Source organism: Macrotis lagotis, chromosome 1, assembly GCF_037893015.1.
Source record: "Macrotis lagotis isolate mMagLag1 chromosome 1, bilby.v1.9.chrom.fasta, whole genome shotgun sequence".
NCBI classification, from domain to species: Eukaryota; Metazoa; Chordata; class Mammalia; order Peramelemorphia; family Peramelidae; genus Macrotis; species Macrotis lagotis.
Window position 1 is genome coordinate 442,113,840 of NC_133658.1, and position 20,524 is coordinate 442,134,363.

The following is a 20,524-nucleotide window of genomic DNA, read 5'->3' on the forward strand; positions in this document are numbered from 1 at the left end:
AATCCACTTCAGGTAGTCTACTCCTCCCTGGAGTTTCATTACCAGGTAATATTATTAGGTATTTAAGTAACATGTCTCCCGAATTGTTGTCTTTGATTGTTACTTTTTAGATAATACTTAACTAATCAACACTTTATATATGCTAATATTTTTGATAACATAAGGATATTTTCCTCTTTAAGGGAAATTAAGACAGTTGGGATAAACTTTTATTGTAAAGTGTTGAATAAGAAATCTGAGTTGCTTTGAGGGTTTTATTAAAAACAGCAAGATATCAGTAGTAATATTAGTTCCATATTCTAATCAACTAAACCTTTTTTTTAGTTTTTAGTTTTAAGATTATGTGTTCATATATGAGAAAAATTTTTTTGAAATATCTCATTCTTTGAAACTTAAATGGCAATAATAGTCTCCTATGGGTGAAATTACATTCAGATAAAGACGTAATGTAAAAAATTTTCAAAACTAAATGGAGAGATTGAAAAAATATAAAACTCATTCCTATTAAAAATATATGGAAAACAGGTATAAGCAGGTTATTCCTAAAATCATCAAACAAGCATTATTTGTAATGGAGATATTAGAAGCTTTTCCAATAAGATTTGGAGTGAAACAAGGGTACTGATTATCATTAATATTATATTAGAAAATGGTTAGCAATAATAATAATAATATGAGAATACTTCAAATACACAATACTTCAAAACAAAAAGAATGAAGAATTAGAAGAAAATGTGAAACATCTCATTGAAGAAACAATTGATATGAAAAACAGATTTAGGAAAGATAATCTAAAAATTATTGAAATACCTGAATGTCATGATCAGGTAAAAAACATTGATATCATTTTCAAAGAATTACTATAGGAAAATTGTCCTGATTTCCAAGAAACAGAGGGTAAAATAGAAGTTGAGAGAATCCACCGATCTCCCTGAGGAAGAGATCTAAAAAAAAAAAAAAAAACAACCCCCAGGAATATTATAGCCAAGTTTCAGAACTCCCAAGTCAAAGAGAAAATATTACAAGCAGCCAGAAGGACACAGTTCAAATATCGTGGAGCTGCAGTCAGGATTACACAGGATTTGGCAACAACTACAGTAATAGCTCATAGGGCTTCGAATATAATATTCTGGAGGGCAAAAGAGCTTAGAATACAACAGAATAAACCACCCAGCAAAACTGAACATCCTCTTCCAGGGAAAAAAGATGGACTTTCAATGAACCAGGAGAATTCAAATGTTCCTGTTGGAATGGCCAGAGCTGAACAGAAGGTTTGATCTTCAAATACAGGACACAGGTGAAGCATAGAGAGTGGAAAATATGAGGGACTTAATGATGATGAACTACATGTATTCCTGCATAGAAAAATGACACTGATAATACTCATATGAACCTTCTTATTTAATAGAGCAGGTAGAAGGAGCTTTTATAGATGGAGCACAGGAGAGAGCTGAATTTGAAGATATAATATAGTGTAAAAATTGAGTCAATGGTTAAAAGGGAAATTTAATGGGAGAAAGAAAAAGGAGAGGTGGAATAAGCTAAGATATCTCATATAATAAGACTATTTATTACAATGAGCTATCTCAATGATATGGAAAGAAGGCAAGGGGGAATGAGGGAACCTTCACTCTCATCAGAGATGTCTAGGAGAGGAAACAGCATATATACTGAATGGAGTATAGACATCTGGAGTAAGAAGGAGAGGGGGGGGACAGGGGGAACAGGGTGGGGGGGAGTGATGGAGGAGAGGATGGGCCATGGGGTGAGAGTGGTCAGATATAACACATTTTCTTTTTAACTTCTTGCAAGGGGCTGGGATTGGATGGCCTGTCTGGGACCATAGGGCTGGGTGGATGCTGGGCCTTAAGGGGTGGTAGGGGAGCTCAGGGCCTCTTGGGCCCAGGGCCAGAGATCTGTCTGCTGCGCAAATCAGCTACCCTACAGCAGAGACAGAGTGAAAGGAGAGAGAAAATATAGTATATGGTAGCGGAGAAGTACAACTGGAGGGAGTTGCAATAGCAATGGCAATGGTGGAAAATTATGAAAGTAACTTTTGCAATGGACTCATCATAAAGAATGTGATCCCCCTGTGACAGAGCAGGAGGTGTTGGAACACAGATTGATTGAAGCACAGTTTTTTATTATTAATATTTTGCAGGGGGTTGTAGGGCAAATGGAGCTGGGTGTCTTGCCTGGGGCCACACAGCTGGGTGATGGTTGGGTGTCTGAGGCCAGATTTGGACCCAGATGCTCCTGGCTCCAGGGCCAGTGCTCTGTCCGCCACCCAGCCGCCCCTGCTATTATTATTATTATAGCTATTTTATTTTATTTAGGGTCTTTTTTTTTGTTTTTTCTGGACAACGGGGTTGGGGTGGCTTGCCCGGGGTCACACAGCTAGGTGATTGTTGGGCATCTGGGGCTAGATTTGGGCTCGGGGGCTCCTGGCTCCAGGGCCAGTGCTCCATCCACTGTGCCACCTGGCCACACCTACTGTTATTATTTTTTCAATTTTAACTTTAACTTTTTTCTATCTCCTTTACATTATCGCTCATGTGGGTCTATATTTTTTGGGAGGAGGTGGTATTATGTTTACTCTTAAACAAGTATATTTTACTAATGTATAAAAAATTATTTGTACAAAATAAGAATAAATAAATTTTAAAATTTTTTTTAAAAACTAAAATAAATAAAAATGTTTTTAAAATTTTTTAAAAAGCAGAAAATTTGTTGAAACTTAACTTAGACTTTCAATTTAAAATGTTTAGTTTTTTTATTTTCCAACAGCATAACAATTTTCTAACATATATCACATGGCACTTATAAGTAGTAAAATTGAGGGTTTGGGGGGCAGCTAGGTAGTGCAGCAAATAAGGCACTGGCCCTGGAGTCAGGAGGACCTGAGTCCAAATTTGGCTTCAGACACTTAATAATTACCTAGCTGTGTGACCTTGGGGAAGTCACTTAACCCCATTGCCTTAAATAAATAAAATTTTAAAAAAATAGAAGAGATAAATATACATCCCTAGAGGGTTCCATCTTACAAGTCATCTTACAAGTTCATCTTACTCTCATAGTTTTCTTTTTATGATTCTCTCTTTAATTTATTGATAGCAGTGTCCATATCAGAAACAGTATTTGTATCTGATAATCTATAAGGACAGATAAGATGTAAAACCTTAAATTCTCTATAGATTTGGGTTCCTGATGCTTGACTTGGCTATTAGAAAAACTCAATTTAGGAATGTATACTAAATTATATTGAGGTTCATTTTGCAAAAGATTATAACAGGAACATATAAAAATCTCTGTAAAGACCCTGAGTACAAGAAGCAGATTTTAGAGAAGCCCTTCATTTCAGAGCTACTCTGGGGACCTTCCTATTCCAGAAGGCCCAAGAGGAGATGTTACCAGAAACCAAAAAAACTGCATGAGAGGGGAACAGTGCCAGGCTGCGGCGCGAGAAGTACAACGCCGCCGCTCTGGGTGCAGCTGCTGCCAGCATGTTCCAGGAGTGGGAGACCGAGGGCGGCAAGCCGAGCTCCAGGGTAATGAAACGCCCTGGAGGAAACTCAAGCAATCTCTTGGGAACTCCAGAAGAAGTTACTCCTTCAAATAGACCAAATAGAATGGCATCTAATCTCTTTGGAGCACCTGAGGAACCTCAGAATACACCCAAAAGGTCAAATCCTCCAAGAGGCAAAGGAAGTGGTATCTTTGAAGAACCTACTCCTGTACAGGCTCGATCTCGTTTGAATCCCCCTGGTGGAAAGACCAGTGATATCTTTGGGTCTCCAGTCACCATTACCGCACCCTTAGCACACCCAAACAAGCCCAAGGATCATATTGTTTTACTTGAAGGTGAAGACACAAAATTGCAACTTAGAGCTACAGAGATACACCATCTTCCAAAGAACATGATGAGAAATGTGACAAAGGAAAGGAGGAACGAGCCAAGGAAACTGAGTCTAAACTCACGATTGACAACCATGAGCCCAGGTTGGGCCCCAGGCCTCGTTCTCACAACAAAGTCCTCAACCCACCAGGCGGCAAATCCAGCATCTCTTTCTACTAAAGGAAACTAATACCATCATCTTCAGACTAGAAACTCTTAGGGTATCAAGATTTATAGTTTCTAATTAGTACAAGTTGGGGGGGGGGGGGAAGGAATTGATGATTTATGTGAAGACTTTCATGTAGCTTGCTGCTCAAACTTGTCTTTTAGAAACATCAAGGGCTACATAGGACCAGGGGTCACAGAGCCTTTCGGGAAATAGAGAAAACAAATGTTGTCGGAGCAAGGAATTCTCTGGGTTTGCAACCAAGAATTAGTTCCAGATATGAGAGAATCTTTAATGAAAGAAAATGGGGAAAGAGTAAAATCTTCATAGGTACCAGGAACATCTGTGTTTTGGTGGGCAAATGTTCATCTAGGGATGGTCCTGTAGCAGAAATCATTGACAGTGTCACTGGGGAACTAAAAACCCATGTGAATGATGTGTTGAATAGCTGCCTAAGGGAATGCTCCCCTCCCTTGTCTGGTAAAGGGATACAACTTGTGTTTCAGAAGGGTAATTAATCATTTACGTCAGAATCCTTAAATTATAGTGATACAGGACCTTTACCTTTTATGGGAGCACTACTAATATTTGAGAAAACGGGTGTTAAATCTATTTGTGTCCTTTTAAATTTGCCTTCATGATGCATTGTTCTTCAGACATCCTATGAGGCTTTTTGATCTCTTTCCCACAACAGTCTGGGAAAGACTCACTAAGATGCATCTTGAAATGTTATTGCACTTGATTTGACCTCTGCAAGTGCTTATTAGTTAATTTTCGTTTTCTCTTGTTTATGGATCTATTCTCCATGGCAGATTTTTGCCACCAGATCATCCGGGGCATCTGTAGCTTCTCTCATTTGGAAGGCTCTTGGCCTGATTTTAAATCCAAAGGTCTCTCATATATATGAGAGAAAGTTGGATCCTTTTATTAACTGATTTTTAAAGTGAATAATATCTCCCTGCCATTCTCTCTCATAAGCCTTAAATGCCTTTGACTGCCTCTGAAGTTCACTAATTGTGAACAAACTACTTTCACAAACCACAATTCTTTCCTAACCGAGAGGAATGGGGCCTTATAGTCTTTTTTTAAAGGCCTTATTAACCTATTTCTTTTTGATAATTTGGTTATTCATATTTTTCTAAGCCTTTTTTTTTTTTACTGTAAACAGTTGATGGGGAGACCAAATCACTGAGAACTTTTAATTCTTCGAAATAAACATTTTGGACAATATTTAAAAAGTCAATTTTAATACTGTTCAAATACCAGCTTGACAAACTGCTGATGATTTTGAAACCATATGTGAAACCTTAGTTATAGAGGTACACTGAAGAATAAACGGAGTCACAAATCTCTACAATATTCTGTCTAGTGAAACTGGAATCATTAGATCTAGAAATTAACTAGATTGGTAGCATAATATCAAGTGGATAAATAGGAGTTTTTCAAGTGGAAATAATGGCCTACAATTTTCTTGAAATTTTCTTCAGTCTGACTAAATAACAATAAAATTTATAATTCCATACACCTTGAATTTTGGAACATCTGTTATTACCATGCAAGTAGACAGATGAAGTTTCATGACGGTTATCTATAAGGTGAGGACCAAATTCTGGAAATGTTTCTACCTAGAATATTTAGCAAACTGAAATCTTGTATTAATTTGAACCTGCTATCCTCAATGTTTAAGTATCCATAGGAAATTGCTGTTAAATGTCTTACATGGCAAATTAAGGGGAACTGGCATATGGGATTTACTAGCCAAAGGTTTTACCTCTTAAGGATTCCCTGATGATTTTGGAGATTGCTTTACAGACAAGATAAGCCTCCTGATTCCTATGAGCCTGTAAAGTATAGACAATACTCATTTTAACTAATGAACTGTGTTCTAAGATTTTGGAAACCAATTGATTGAAACTAAGAATCATTTTTATGTAGAAATAATGTTGTAAATGTTAATTTTGAGGCTGGATCACAGAAGCCTTAACCCAGAATGTGGTTGAAATATGGAGCCTAATCACCATTTATAACAATGTGTCTGGGGAAAAATACATTTTGGGTGCTAGCTCATCATGGCAAAAACTTAGCTCATTAAAACCACATCCTTGGCAATATTTCCTCCTTTCCACATGAATTCTGAAACTCAAAGCCACTAGAGGTGACAACTAGAACAAGAATTCCAGTAGAATTGGGGTGGGGGGGTGTAATAAGAGATAGGAGTACTGGGTGGGGAAGATGAGCACAAGTGTCGTTCACCCTTCCCTTGTCTATTGGTGGGTCTTTTACTGTAGACCCTGAAAGTGGGTTGTAGAGGTGCTCTGGAAGAATGGGGAATGAAAATAGCCCATGAGAGTGAGATTGAAAACAAGAAAGAGTGTTTAAGTATCTGCTCATTTGTATACAAAGAAGGTACATATCTGACATTTGTTTGTTGGAACATGCCTTTCAGAATATCCAAAGATTCTTAACATCTTACTCTCAGTGTCTTCTAAAATGCATTAAGAAATTAATTTTCTATGTATTTTTATTATGCCTTAAAAATTTGTTTTTTTAAATGTAGTTGGTGCCAACATTTTCTCTAGAACTTTGTCCAGAAACTTTATTCTATTCAGTGTAGTTTTGATGGGGGCACTTTTTTTTTGCAGGGCAGCAATGGGAATAAACAGTTACATTAAACCTGGCCATCATGTAGTCAAAATTAGTTTTTGTGTTTTCCTTGCCAGATCCTCCTTCAAAATTCCTGAATTCAGCCCCTTTTTTTCCTGATAAAATGGTGATTGACATTTTACTAAAAAAAAAAAAAAACTGCATGAGACATCTGAGCCCCAAGACATAGATGTACTGATAAAATGGACATCAGAAATGGGTTGCTTAAAAGGAGACTCAGTGTTCACCTTTTCCTTTCCTTTCTTCCCTATGTCTCACTGTCTCTGTAAGGCCTACTAGCTGAAAGGAACTTCCCCAATGGAGTTTGGCAATGGATCAACCATGGGTGAGTCATTATAAAATTAATAAACCTGATGGTTTGGGGATCATTCCCTCTCAAATTAATTCCATTAAAATAGAATGTCTGGAATAAAATTTCTCTAGTCTCTATCACCAAATATTACTAGCATGCCTCTCAATTGCCTTTTGACTTTGATGAATTGATTTCTTTTTTTTAATTTAAGGCAGTGGGGTTAAGTGACTTGCCCAAGGTCACACAGCTAAGGCAATTACTAAGTGTCTGAGGCTGAATTTGAACTCAGGTCCTCCTGACTCCAGGGCTGGTGTTCTATCCACTGCACCACCTAGCTGCCCTGATAAATTGATTTCTAAAAAAATCATGGTGATTAATGATGGTTCAAGTTTATTATTCAAGAATTTTTACTTTTGTAATCATTACATCAACTTAAAATTAAGGAATGATAGATATATATGATTTTTACTTTGTAATTTGTAATTAATTTGTAATTAACCAGGCTAAGTGATTCATAAAAGAGGCATGGCCTCCCAAGAATCAAAGGGAAAGGAGAGATTATGAAACTGAATTGATTTTTGTTTTGGTTTTTTCTGAATTGACTTTTTTATTCTATTTTGTTAAGATTTAAGCAAGCTATCCCTTCATCCTTGTAACTTCATTCCTCATCCACATTCCAGAAAACTTGCCTAATACTTAAATATGCTCTTCTAGTTACTCCCACATTCCTGAATCACGTGTCTTATTTGTAGTTAAAGAGAGATATAAATGTTGTAATAATGATGTTTGTCTTTCCTTCTCAAATAATACCATGATATCAGGGAGGGGACTTGCATGTGAATTGGATTTGAGGGAGAGGGTGCTGTGCTAAATCATGTTTCACTTTCTCCTCCTTAACCATCTAGGTCCAGTGGCCAGATTTGAGTAAAGAGATAGTAAGTTACTTGCCAAAGGTCATATTGATAATAAGTGTCTGAGGTCACATTTGAATTCAGGTCCTCCTGATTTCAGGGCCAGTGCTCTGCCCAATGCATCACCTAACTCTCCTAAATGTTGTAATATCATATTGATGTGGAGGTTTTTACTTTCCAGCCAATGAGAAGACAATTTATACTACTTATTAATCACTATAAAAGACCCTGTCAGCCCTCACTTAGAAGGTTAAGGAGGTTGGTCATTGACAGCCACTGATCCCATTTATTGGCAATTGCTAACCAAGAAATTTAATGTGCTCAAAACTTTTGTCTCTCAGAATTTCTCTCATGACACAGAACTTTGTCTCTCAGAATTTCTCTCATTATATATCACCAAGTGTCTCTTAGACAAACTGAATTGTATGTCCCATAATTATCTAAAATTGACATATCCAAAACAGAACTCATCTTTTCCCATTCTCTTGTCTCTTTCAAGAAATCACCATCCTCTCATTCACCTAGATTGACAACTTTAGTCATCCTTGATTCCTCACTCATTTGCCAAACCCCACACATCCAATTTTTGTAGGTAGATCATTTCTACCTTTATAACATCTCATATATATAAATATATATATATATATATATATATATATATATACACCTCTCTCTTTCTAGTTTTATAGTCTCCAAATCTTATCACCTCCCACTACTGTATTACAATAATCTTCATGTAAGTCTCTCACCTTCAGAGCTTTACTACTATTTCACTGCCAAAATGATTTTCCTAAAGCAGAGTTCTGAATATGCTTACTCCTCCCTTTTAGTAAACCTGGGCTCAAATATAAAATCCTCTATTTGGCATTAAAAGCCCTTCTTAATCTTGCCTCTTCCTGCTGAAGTCAGTCTCTGAATGTGCTCTCCCAACTTAAGTATAATATAGATGATAAATAACTAGGATAAAATAGTAGACTCTTATGTTTCATGTAGATAGTTAATCTGTTATCTGGTCTATTCCTTCTCTAGAGGAGCACTCTGTCACTTGACTATTTTATTTTATTTATTTTTTTAACATGAAATAATCTTATCTTTTTAATATTTGCACTGACTTAACAAACATTAATCACCAAGATGTTCAAAGTACTAAGCTTTATATACAAAGGTAAATAAGATACAGTCTCTGATAAAACACAGAACAATATAAATTACTACAACTATTTCATAAATTTAGGGCAGAATGAAACATATTAACAGTAAGACAATTATGAGGTCCTCTATAATTCTAAAGACTAAAGAGTACATTATCACTTAGTATATAAATATTTAATACATACTTGTTTGTTAATTAAACTAATGTACATGCAAGGAAAAACTCTATTATAATCACATCCATTGTTTATTATTATTCACTTGACTATTTTAAAAGAGGAGTATTAGGCTAGAATTATATTTATCACACTTCAAATATTGGTAGTATAACATTACAATTCTGTTGAGGTTCCATATATCAACAACTTTCCCTGATCATTCTCAAGGGGAGTTTAATTTTTAGCTTACTCTGCCAACTTGTTACACTTCCATAAAATATTTAATACACAAAAACTAGTCTAGGTAGAAAAAAAAACTCATTAATTCAAAGAGACAAACAAAAATCAGAGTCATTATACAATGTTAGAGAATGTAAACAAACACACCCTTTCTGGGATCATTACCTTGAGGGACTTGCATAAATCAATGAAGCCCAAGATGGACAAAAAAATGATCCACTGAAAAAAAAAAAAGATGATCCACTGGAAAATGAAATAGCAAACCTCTCCAGTATCTATGCTAAATTTCTATGGACAGTATGAAAATTATAAAATATATTACATTTGGAAGATGGTCAGATGAAGGCAGCATTTCCCGGAAACTCCTTCCCCAAAAAAATTCCAAATTATGATTCTAGTCAAAATTTAGAGGGGCAGAATCCACAGAAAGACTGAAGATACATTTCCCCAGTCCAAGAACTTCCATAGAAGTTCTGATGGAAAGGTGTGTTTCACCAGTGCAGCCCAGTCCAGCCCAGAGATCACCGGGAACAGTTTGAAGGGGTGGTGAGAGAACTCTGCTACACCAGAATGAGTATGGAGTGAGGAGCATGACCACAGAACCTGCAGTGAGAATCTGGGGAAACCAGCCTGCACCTCCAGAGAACAGCCCACATATGGTAAGGGGTTCAAGGGAGACTGCAGAAATCTCTCTGCTCTCCCTAGGGGCAGGACTCTGCTGTTTGCCCACACTCAGATCTAGGTTGCAGGTTGGCCTTCCATACTAAGATAGCAGGGACCCTCCTCACAACTCCAGGGCAGAGGGGAGTGGTCATCTACATATCAAAGCACAGGTAAGAGAACATAAGAACTTGGAGGAATAAAGGTCCCAGTGGGGTGTCCCAAAAAATGCACAAAGCCTTGGAAGTGCTGTAATTAGTCTTGGGCTGAGGAAATGAATAAACAACAGAAAAAAGAAGAATATGACCATAGGAAATTACTTTGGTCCCATGGAAGATCAAAGCACATACTCAGATGACAACAAAATAAAAGCTTCCATATCCAAAACCTCCAAGAGGAAAATGGGCTCAGACTATGGATGACCTCAAAAAAGACTTTGAAAAGCAATTAAGAGAAGTGGAGGAAAAAATGGGAGGAAAAATGAGAGCAAAGCAGAAAAATCATGAAAACCAAATCAGCAGCTTGATGAAAGAAATACAAAAAAAATACTGAAGAAAATAATATGTTAAAAAACAGTTTAGGCCAAATGGAAAAAAGCAAAACAAAAGGCAAATGAGGAGAAGAATGCCTTAAAAACCAGAATTGATCAGCTGAAAAAGGAGATAAAAAAGCTCTCTGAAGAATAGAACTCCTTCAAATGCAGAATGGAACTAAAGGAACCTGATGACTTTGCAAGAAATCAGGAAGAAATAAAACTCTTCCAAAAAAAAGTCAAAAATTAGAAGAAAATGTGAAATATCTCATTGGAAAAACAACCAACTTTGGAAAAAAAGATCCAGAAGAAATAATTTAAAAATTATTGGACTATTTGAAAGCTATGATCAGGAAAAGAGCCTAGACTTCATTTTTCAAGAAACAATACAACAAAATTGCCCTGGGATCCTAGAAGCAGAGGGTAAAATAGAAATTGAGGAAATTCATAGGCCACCTCCTGAAAGAGATCCCAAAAGAAAAATTTCCAGGAATATTATAGCCAAGTCAAAGAGAAAATACTAAAAGCTGCCAAAAACAAACAATTCAACTACTGTGGCTCCATAGTCAGGATTACACAAGATCTGGCAGCATCTACATTAAGGGCTCATAGGGATTGGAATATGATATTCTGGAAGGCAAAAGATTTTGGTTTACAACCGAGATTCAACTACCCAGCAAACATCCTCTTTCAGGGGAAAAGATAGACTTTCAATAAAACGGGGGACTTTCAAACTTTCTTGTTGAAACAACCAGAGCTGAACAGAAAATTTGATCTTCAAGTACAGAACTCTGGTGAACCATAGGCGAGAAGGTGGACGAGAAGGACTAATGATGAGGAACTTAATGATATTGAACTATTTATATTCCTGCATGGGAAGAAGATATTGATAACATATGAACTTGTTCATTTATAAATGCTGTTAGAAGGAGCATATATAGACAGGGCACAGGAAGGAATGGAATATAATGGTATAATATAGTAAAAAGATGGAGTCAGTGGGTGATAAAGGGAAGTACTGGAAGAGAAAGGAGAGGAAGGAGCCAAGATATTTCACATAAGAATCAAGAAAAGGCTTTTTCAATGAAGTGGAAAGGGGGGAGGCAAGGGGAAATGAGTGAGCCTTCATTCTCATTAGAAATGGCTCAGAGAGGAAATAACACACACACACACACACACACCACACACACACACACTTAATAGTGTATAGAAATCCACCTTAATTTTGGGGGGCGGCTAGGTGGTGTAGTGGATAAAGCACCGGCCCTGGAGTCAGGACTACCTGGGTTCAAATCCAGTCTCAGACACTTAATAATTACCTATCTGTGTGGCCTTGGGCAAGCCACTTAACCCCGTTTTCCTTGCAAAAAAACCCTAAAAAAGAAAAAGAAATCCATCTTACACTAGAGGGAAAAAATGAGGAGAAAGGGATGGGATAAGGGCAAATGGGGGGAGGAAAGAAGAGAAGGAAGATTGTAGGAGAGGGTACACAGATACAACACACTTTTGGACAGGGACATGATAAAAGGAGAGAGAGAATAGAATAAATGAGAGTGGGGAGGAATAGAGAGGAGAGAAATACAGCTAGTAATAGTAACTGTGTATTGAAGCAATTTCTCTGGTGGACTTATGATAAAGACGGCAACTCACCCCAGAGACAGAGTCATTGGAATTTGAACATAGACTGAAATCCATTTTTTTTCTCTCTCTCATTATTCTCTAGGTTCCTCATCTTCTTTGGGGGGGGGCGGTTTATGTTAACTCATAAGAAAATTATTGTAATAATATAAAATAAATAAACCAAAAAATGAAGGACAAAATAAAAATATATTACATTTGGAGATGAGACTCTCAAGTTGAAAGGAGTCTAATACACTACTGTGTAACAGCCAAGGACAGCTATAAGTAGGTCCAGAAAGAATGAAACAGCTAGGCCAAAATAAAAAGAAATTTGTGGGTGTGTCTATTAATGAAAGTCTGATGTTGTAAAAATCAATAATGCCTAGAAACTTGGAACATAAGATCTATGGCCTAAGATAAGATGCATGTGGTTGATGTGTGTCCTTCATTCTTGAAGAAAAAGACCAAGACAAGCCATGAAAAGCATATGAACTGGATTTGAGTGAGGGGGAGCTGTGCTGTCACCAGCCTAACTTTTTCCTACAGATGCATTTGAGTTCAGTGGTCAGATGTGACTCAGGATGACAGGAGACAGCCCTGGATGTGAGGCAATCAAGGTTAGGGGACTTACCCAAAGTCACACAGCTAGTGTCAAGTGTCTGAGGCCAGATTCAAACTTCTGTCCTCCTAACTCCAAGGCCAGCATTCTATTCACTGCACCACCCAGCTGACCCAGTTGTATGTGGTTAAATGGGAACTGGAAAGATTAAAAATGAACATCTTAGGTATCAATGAAGTAAATTGGACAGAAATAGGTGAATTTAATTCAGGTAATCACTACAAATGCTACCTTTGGCAAGAAATGCTTAAAAGAAAAGCAGTGACTAGGGTATAATGACAGAATGATATCTGTTTGAATCACAAGCAAACCATTCAACATCATGGTAATACAAAGCTATGCTCCATCCATTGATACCAAAGAGGCCAACTGTGACCAGTTCCATGAAGATCTATGTTCATTATAGAGGATTGGAATATTAAAGTAAGAAACCAAAAGATAATTGAAATAATAGGAAAGTTTGGCCTTGGAGTACAAAATGAAGCAGGGCAGAGACTAATAGGGTTTTGTCAAGATAACTTTCTGATCATAGCAAATACTCCTTTTCAACAACCCACAAGGTGACTCTATACACGGATATCACCGAATGGTCAATATAGAAATAAGATTGATTTTGTACTTTGTAGTCAAATGAGGAGAAACTCTATACTATCAGTTAAAACAAGTCCTTAGATGTATCTCTGAAAACAGCTATCAAAAACCTCAGAAGCTTAGGACTGTATGCCCTACACCTTGGAAGTAGAATCTTAACAAAAGAGTTAAAATAAATTCAAAAGCTAGGAGAAATGAGCAAATAACAGAAGGGAAAAAAAATCTTACCAGAGAAATTTACTTTGACGATAAGGAAGATGATAACACACATTCAGAAGAAGATAGCAAAGACAAAGCTCCTACATCCAAAGCCTCCAAGAAAAATATAAATTAGGAGATCAAAAAGGATTTTGAAAATGAAGAGAGGAAAGTAGAGGAAATATTGAAAAGCAAAATGAGAATGATGCAGGAAAAGCCTGAAAAAAATAGTCAGCAATTCGGTGGAGGCAAAAAAAAATACTGAAAAAAAAAAGCATCTTAAAACTCAGACAGGGGGGCAGCTAGGTGGCAGTGGATAGACCACTGGCCCTGGAGTCAGGAGTACCTGAGTTTAAATCGAGCCTCAGACACTTAATAATTATCTAGCTGTGTGGCCTTGGGCAAGCTACTTAACCCCATTGCCTTGCAAAAACCTAAAAAAAAATAAAAAAAAACCAGACAGGACCAAATGGAAAAAGTGGTACAAAAAAAAAAACATTGAGGAAAGAATACCTTTAAAAAAAACAGAATTGGCTAAATGGAAAAGAAAGTACAAAAGCTCACTGAAGAAAATCATTCCTTAAAATTTAGAATGGAGCAAAGAAAGGGAAGCTGATGACTTTGTGAAAACTCAATAATCAATAAAAACCAACTAAAAGAATGAAAAGTAGAAGACAGTGTGAAATATCTCATTGGAAAAACAACTGACCAGGAAAATATAACCAGGAGGGGTGGCTAGGTGGCGCAGTGGATAAAGCACCAGACCTGGAGTCAGGAGTACCTGGGTTCAAATCTGGTCTCAGACACTTAATAATTACCTAGCTGTGTGGCCTTGGGCAAGACACTTAACCCCATTTGCCTTGAAAAAAACCTTAAAAAATATATATATAACCAGGAGAGATCATGTAAAAATTATTATACTACCTGAAAATCATCATCAAAAAGAACATAGACACAATCTTTCAAAAAATTATCAAGGAAAACTGTCCTGATATTCTAGAACCAGAAGACTCGAAATCGAAAGACTCTATCAGTTACCTCCTGAAAGATATCTAAAAATTAAAACTCCTAGGAATATTATATTTTTATTTAAGGCAACAAGATGAAGTGATTTGCCCAAGTTCACACAGCTAGGCAATTATTAAATGTCTGAGGACAAATTTAAACTCAGGTCCACTTGATTCCAGGGCTGGTGCTCTATCCACTGTGCCACCTAGTTGTCCCCTCCTAGGAATATTATAACCAAATTCCAGAGCTCCAGGTCAAGGAGAAAATATTGCAAGCATAAAGGAAGAAACAATTCAATTATCCTGGAGATACAGTCAGGATAATACAAGTTTTAGCAGCTTCTGCATGAAAGGATCATAGGACTTGGAATATAATATTTTGAATGTCAAGGGAGTTTGGATTACAACCAAGAATCAATTACCCAACCAAATTGAACATATTCTTTAAGGGGAAAAGATGGATATTCAACGAAATAGGGAACTTTCAAACATTCCTGATAAAAGACCAGAGCTGAAAAGAAAATCTGACCTTCAAATGTGAGACACAAGTGAAACATAAAAAGATAAACAGGAACAGGAAATTATAAGGTATTTGATGTTGAATTGTTTATGAGAACATGATACTGATAACTCATATAAATTTTCTCATTTATTTCGGCAGTTAGAAAGGGCAGGTAGGAGTTGGATATGAGGATAATATATTTAAAAAATAAGTTAAGAATGAGAGTGGAATGTCCTAGGAGACAGGGAAAGGGGTAGAATGGTAAGTTATTTTACATAAAAGAGACAACAAAAGGCTTTTGCAGAGGAGTGGAAGGGGGAGAGGTGAAGGAGAATGAATGAGTCTTACTCTCACCAGAATTGGTTCAAACATATTTAATTGGATAAAGAAAGCTATCTTACCCTAGAGGAAGGTAGGAGGAGAAGGGAATGGAAGAAAGAAGATGTGGGGGATGATTTATAGAAGGGAGTAGTCAGAAGCAAAACACTTTTGAGAAGGGACAGGTTGATGAGAGAGAGAGAGAGAGAGAATAGAATAAATGTATATGGGGAGAATAGGATGGAGGGAAATACAGTTAACAATAGTAATGGTAGGGGAAAATATTGAAACAAGTTTCTCTGATAAAGGCCTTATTTCTCAAATACAGAAATACAGAGAACTGAGTTGAATTTATAAAAAAAAAACAAGTCATTCCCCACCTGATAAATAATTAATCTTTCAGATGAAGTTATCAATGCTATCTATAGCCATATTTTTTAAAAATGTGTTAAATCAGGGCAGTTAGGTGCCGCAGTGGATAGAACACCAGCCCTTGAGTCAGTTCAAAATTGTAAGTTCAAATTTGGTCTCAGACACAGACCTAGCTGTGTGACCTTGGGGAAGTCACTTAACCCCATTGCCTTGCGAAAACTAAAAAAAAATTAACTCATTGTTAATTGGAGAAATACAAATTAGAAAAATTCTCAGGTACTATTTTATACTGATTAGATAATAGAACAGAAAAGGAAAATGACAAATATTGGAGGGGACAAAGGGAAAATGAGACATTAATGCACTATTGGAGGTGTTGTGAAATGATTTAACCATTCTGTAGAGCAATTTGGAACTATGCTCAAATTGCTATTTAACCTAGCAATACCATTTCTAGACCTATATTCTGGAAGAGAAGAGAAATGGGAAGAAAAATGATCTATATTTTTAAGGATATTGATAACGTCTATTTTCTGGTGGCAAGGAATTGGAAATTGAGGGGATGCCCTTCAGTTGGGGAATGGTTGAATAAGTTATGATATGTGACCATGATGGAATGCTATTCTGCTATAAGAAATGTTGAGCAGAATGTTCTCAGAAAAACCTGGAAAAACTTACACGAATAGATACACTATGAAATGTACTGTTTACAAAGTAACAGCAATATTGTAGAAGAACTCTGAATAACTTAGCCTTTTTCAGTAGTGCTATGACTCAATGCAATGCTGAAGGACATATGATAAAGAATGCTATCTATTCAAAGAGAGAGAGCTGATGATGTCTGAATACAGATTGAAGCTTATTTTTTTACGTTATTCTTCTTGAGGTTTCCTTTAGAGGGGGTGAGAGGGGGGAATCTAGGTTTCCTTTCTTTCTTTTTTTTTTTAGGTTTTTGCAAGTCCACACAGCTAGGTAATTATTAAGTGTCTGAGACTGGATTTGAACCCAGGTACTCTTGACTCCAGGGCTGGTGCTTTATGCACTTTATCCACTACGCCACCTAGCTGGCCCCCTAGGTTTTCTTTCACAGCATGAATACTATGGAAAAATTTTTAATGACTATAGATTTCTAATCTATATCAAATTATTTGCTGTCTCAATGAGGGGAAGAGGGAGGAGAGAAAAAGGAAGAAAATTCATATCTCTAAGTTTTAAAAATGAATGTTAAAACTTCTTTTTACATGTAAGTGTAGGGGGAAAAAAAACTAAAAAAATAAGCAAACAATAAGATCTGGAACTTACCCAAAGGTCAATAAAAATGGACATTCTCTTTGATACAGCAATACCTCTATTGGATCTCTGAAGACATTATGAAAAAAGGGTAAAAATCATACATGTACAAAAATATTCCTAGCAGCTCTTTTTGATTTATCTAAATCTCAAAGTGGGAGATTGAGGTCTCCCACTAGTAGAGCTTTATTGTCTATGCCTTCCTGTAACTCCTTCAAATTCTCCTCTAAGAATATAGATGCTATACCATTGGGTGCATACATATTTAGTATTGAAATTACTTTATGTCTATGGTACCTTTTAGGAGGGTATAGTTTGCTTCCTTATCTCTTTTAATGCTATCTATTTTTACAGCTGCTTTGTCTGAGATAAGGATTATTACCCCTGCTTTTTTTTCAACTCAGTTGAAGCAACATATATTTTGATCCAATCATTTACCTTTGCTCTATATGTATCTCTCTGCTTCAAATGAGTTTCTTGTAAGCTGCATATTGTAGGATTCTGGTTTTAATCCACTCTGCTATTCACTTACATTTTAATGGAGAGTTCATCCCATTCATATTCAAAATGATAATTACTAACTCTTTATTGAGCTCTATCTTATCTTCCCTCTGTTTGTATTTTTCCCCTTTTTTCCTTTATCCATATTCCCCAGTATTTTATTTCTGAATACCACCACCTTCAGTGTGTTGGCCCTCTATATCCAATCCACCCTCCCCTTTTTTCCCCTTTCCCTTTGTCCCTTCTTTCTTCCCTTCTGTTTGTTGGTTCTACCTTCCCCCCCTCCCCTTTTCCCCTTTTAACACTTCAAAGGTAAGATGTTTTTTAACTTAACTGAGTGTATGTATGGTAATTTTAAGCCAATCTGATGAGAGTAAGATTCAAGTAGTTCTCACCTCCTCCCTTCTTCCCCCATTGCAGTAAGTCCTTTGTACCTCTTAATGTAATGAGATTTACCCCATTCAGTCTCCTCCATCCTCCCATCTCTTTGCTCTCCCCCTTTATAAAGAAGTATTATTTTTAAATCATTCTGAGTCACAGAAAAGTCATGAGTGTCCATCACATCTGCATTAAGTATATTGTCTCTACTAGAAATATATTTATTGAGAGTTATTAGAGTCTTTCTCCCAGGTAAGGATATAGCCAGTTTCATCTTATTGAATAGCAGTTTCTTGAATAAGTCATGAGTGTCCATCACTTCTGGCTAAATAAATTCTCTCTAATAGTTACAATTCTCAAGAGTTCTTAAAGTCTTTCTCGCAGGTAGGGATATAGCCAGTTTCATCTTATTAGATAACAGCTTTTTCTTCTTTTTCTTTTAACTTTTTTCATGTGTCTCTTGAGTCTCCTGTTTGAAGTCCAAATTTTCTATTAAACTCTGGTCTTTTCATCAGGAAAAGTTGGAAGTCTCCTATTTCATTAAATGTCCATCTTTTGCCCTGGAAGAGAAGGCTCAGTTTTGCCAGATAATGTAATAGGACTCCCCAACCAGCAGGAAGGTTAGTTTGGCTCAAGAGAGAAATGAAATGTATACACACAGGTGAGGGTGCTAGCAGAAAAACTAGCAGAACTGTTTATTGGTAATATCAAACAGTTCGTTATAGCAGAAAACTACAAATTAGCATACAAGATAAAAACAATGATGTAACTCTAATTTGGGCAGGATGTAACCTGGCAGGATGTAACTCAGGTCAAGAAGTTCAAGTACAGGGCTATCAACAAGTGAGGCCATGGATGATGCAGTTGTGTTATCAAATCAGAGTTCCATGGAAAGCCTTCAGTTCGAAGGTCATGAAAGTTTAGGATTTTTAAGTAATAACTGGCCTTCTAACTCAAACTTGTTCAATTAGCTCTCATCACTTCCCCATTTTCTGTTTACACAACAAATTCATAATTACCCAACCTGATGCTCAATCTGGGTTAAATGATACTGGATTCTACTGATGGTATATATAGTAGCTTTGGTTACAGAAAAAAATACTTTGAAAAAACTTGGTAAACAGCAAAAGAGAAACATAAAGAGAATCTATGTAAGACACAATTGTATAATACTCTAGGTCCAATACCCCAAGAGGGTGGGATGTTGAAACCATTTAATTATCTTATCAGCAATCTTTTCAGGAATCAAGACTGGGAAGCTTCTCCATGTCTTTAGCCAATTTATTCAAATCCTCAATACTAAAAGATACAGTAGAATTTCCAAACAATCCATCAAGGTGAATCCTAACCTTTTTCCATTCCCCTTGAGTATCATTATACTCCAGGCTGGTCACACAAATTATGGCATGTAGCCATAAACACAACTAAGTATCTGTCTAAATTCTACCAAATCCAATTCATCTCCTACAGAAACTACTGTCTTCTTCAAACAGCCTAACATATGCAAAAACGGCTTATTGATATCAGACTGTTATTACTAAGTTCCTCTAAATAATGTGCTTGAGGGTGCAGAGCAAAGATGGCAGCATGAAGGTAGCATTTCCCAGAAACTCCTTCCCACAAAAAATTCCAAAAGCCATCAAATTATGACTCTAGCCAAAATTTAGATGGGCAGAACCCAGAGAAAGACTGAGTGATATAATTTACGAGTCCAAGATAACTTAGTAGCTCTGTGTGATTCACCAGGACTGGGGGTTGGATAAAAGCCCAAGCCACAGCTCAGCACAGCACAGCACAGCACAGCACAGCACAGCCCAGTCCAGGGATCACTGGGAACAACTTGAAGGGAAGGTGAGAGAACTCTGCTACACCAGAATGAGCGTGGAGTGAGGAGCACAGGCCTCAGAGCAGCCCTGAGGCAAGAACCTGCAGCAGGAATCTGGAGAAACCAGCCTGCACCTCCAGAGAACAGCCCACATATGGTAAGGGGGTCAGGGGATACTGTAGAAATCTCTCTGCTCTCCCTGGGGCAGGACTCTGTTGTTTGCCCACACTCAGATCCAGGTTGCAGTTTGACCTTCCATACTAAGATAGCAGGGATCCTCCCCACAGCTCCCAGGCAGAGGAGAGTGCATGTGGTCATCTACATATCAAAGCACAGGCAAGAGAACATAAGACCTTGGAGAAATAAAGGTCCCAGTGGGGTGTCCCAAAAAAAACCCAAAATGGGTGTCCCAATAATACTCAAAAGCTCAGAAAGCATCCCAAAACCAGGCACAGGCTAGAGAAATGAGTAAACAGAGAAAAAAGAGGAACACTGAGAAATTCTTTGTCTATGATCCCAAGAAGGATCAAAATACTCAATCTGAAGATGAGGAAGTACAAGCTCCTACATCTAAAGACTCCAAGAAAAAGTGAAGTTAGTCTCAGGCTATACCAGAGTTCAAAAATTATTTTA

The 20,524-nt window shown here is 37.0% G+C and overlaps 1 pseudogene; it reads left to right on the forward strand.

The window, feature by feature from the left end:
* Nucleotides 1-3,503: 3,503 nt before the first annotated feature.
* Nucleotides 3,504-4,112, forward strand: LOC141519030 (jupiter microtubule associated homolog 2 pseudogene; annotated as a pseudogene).
* Nucleotides 4,113-20,524: the final 16,412 nt, after the last annotated feature.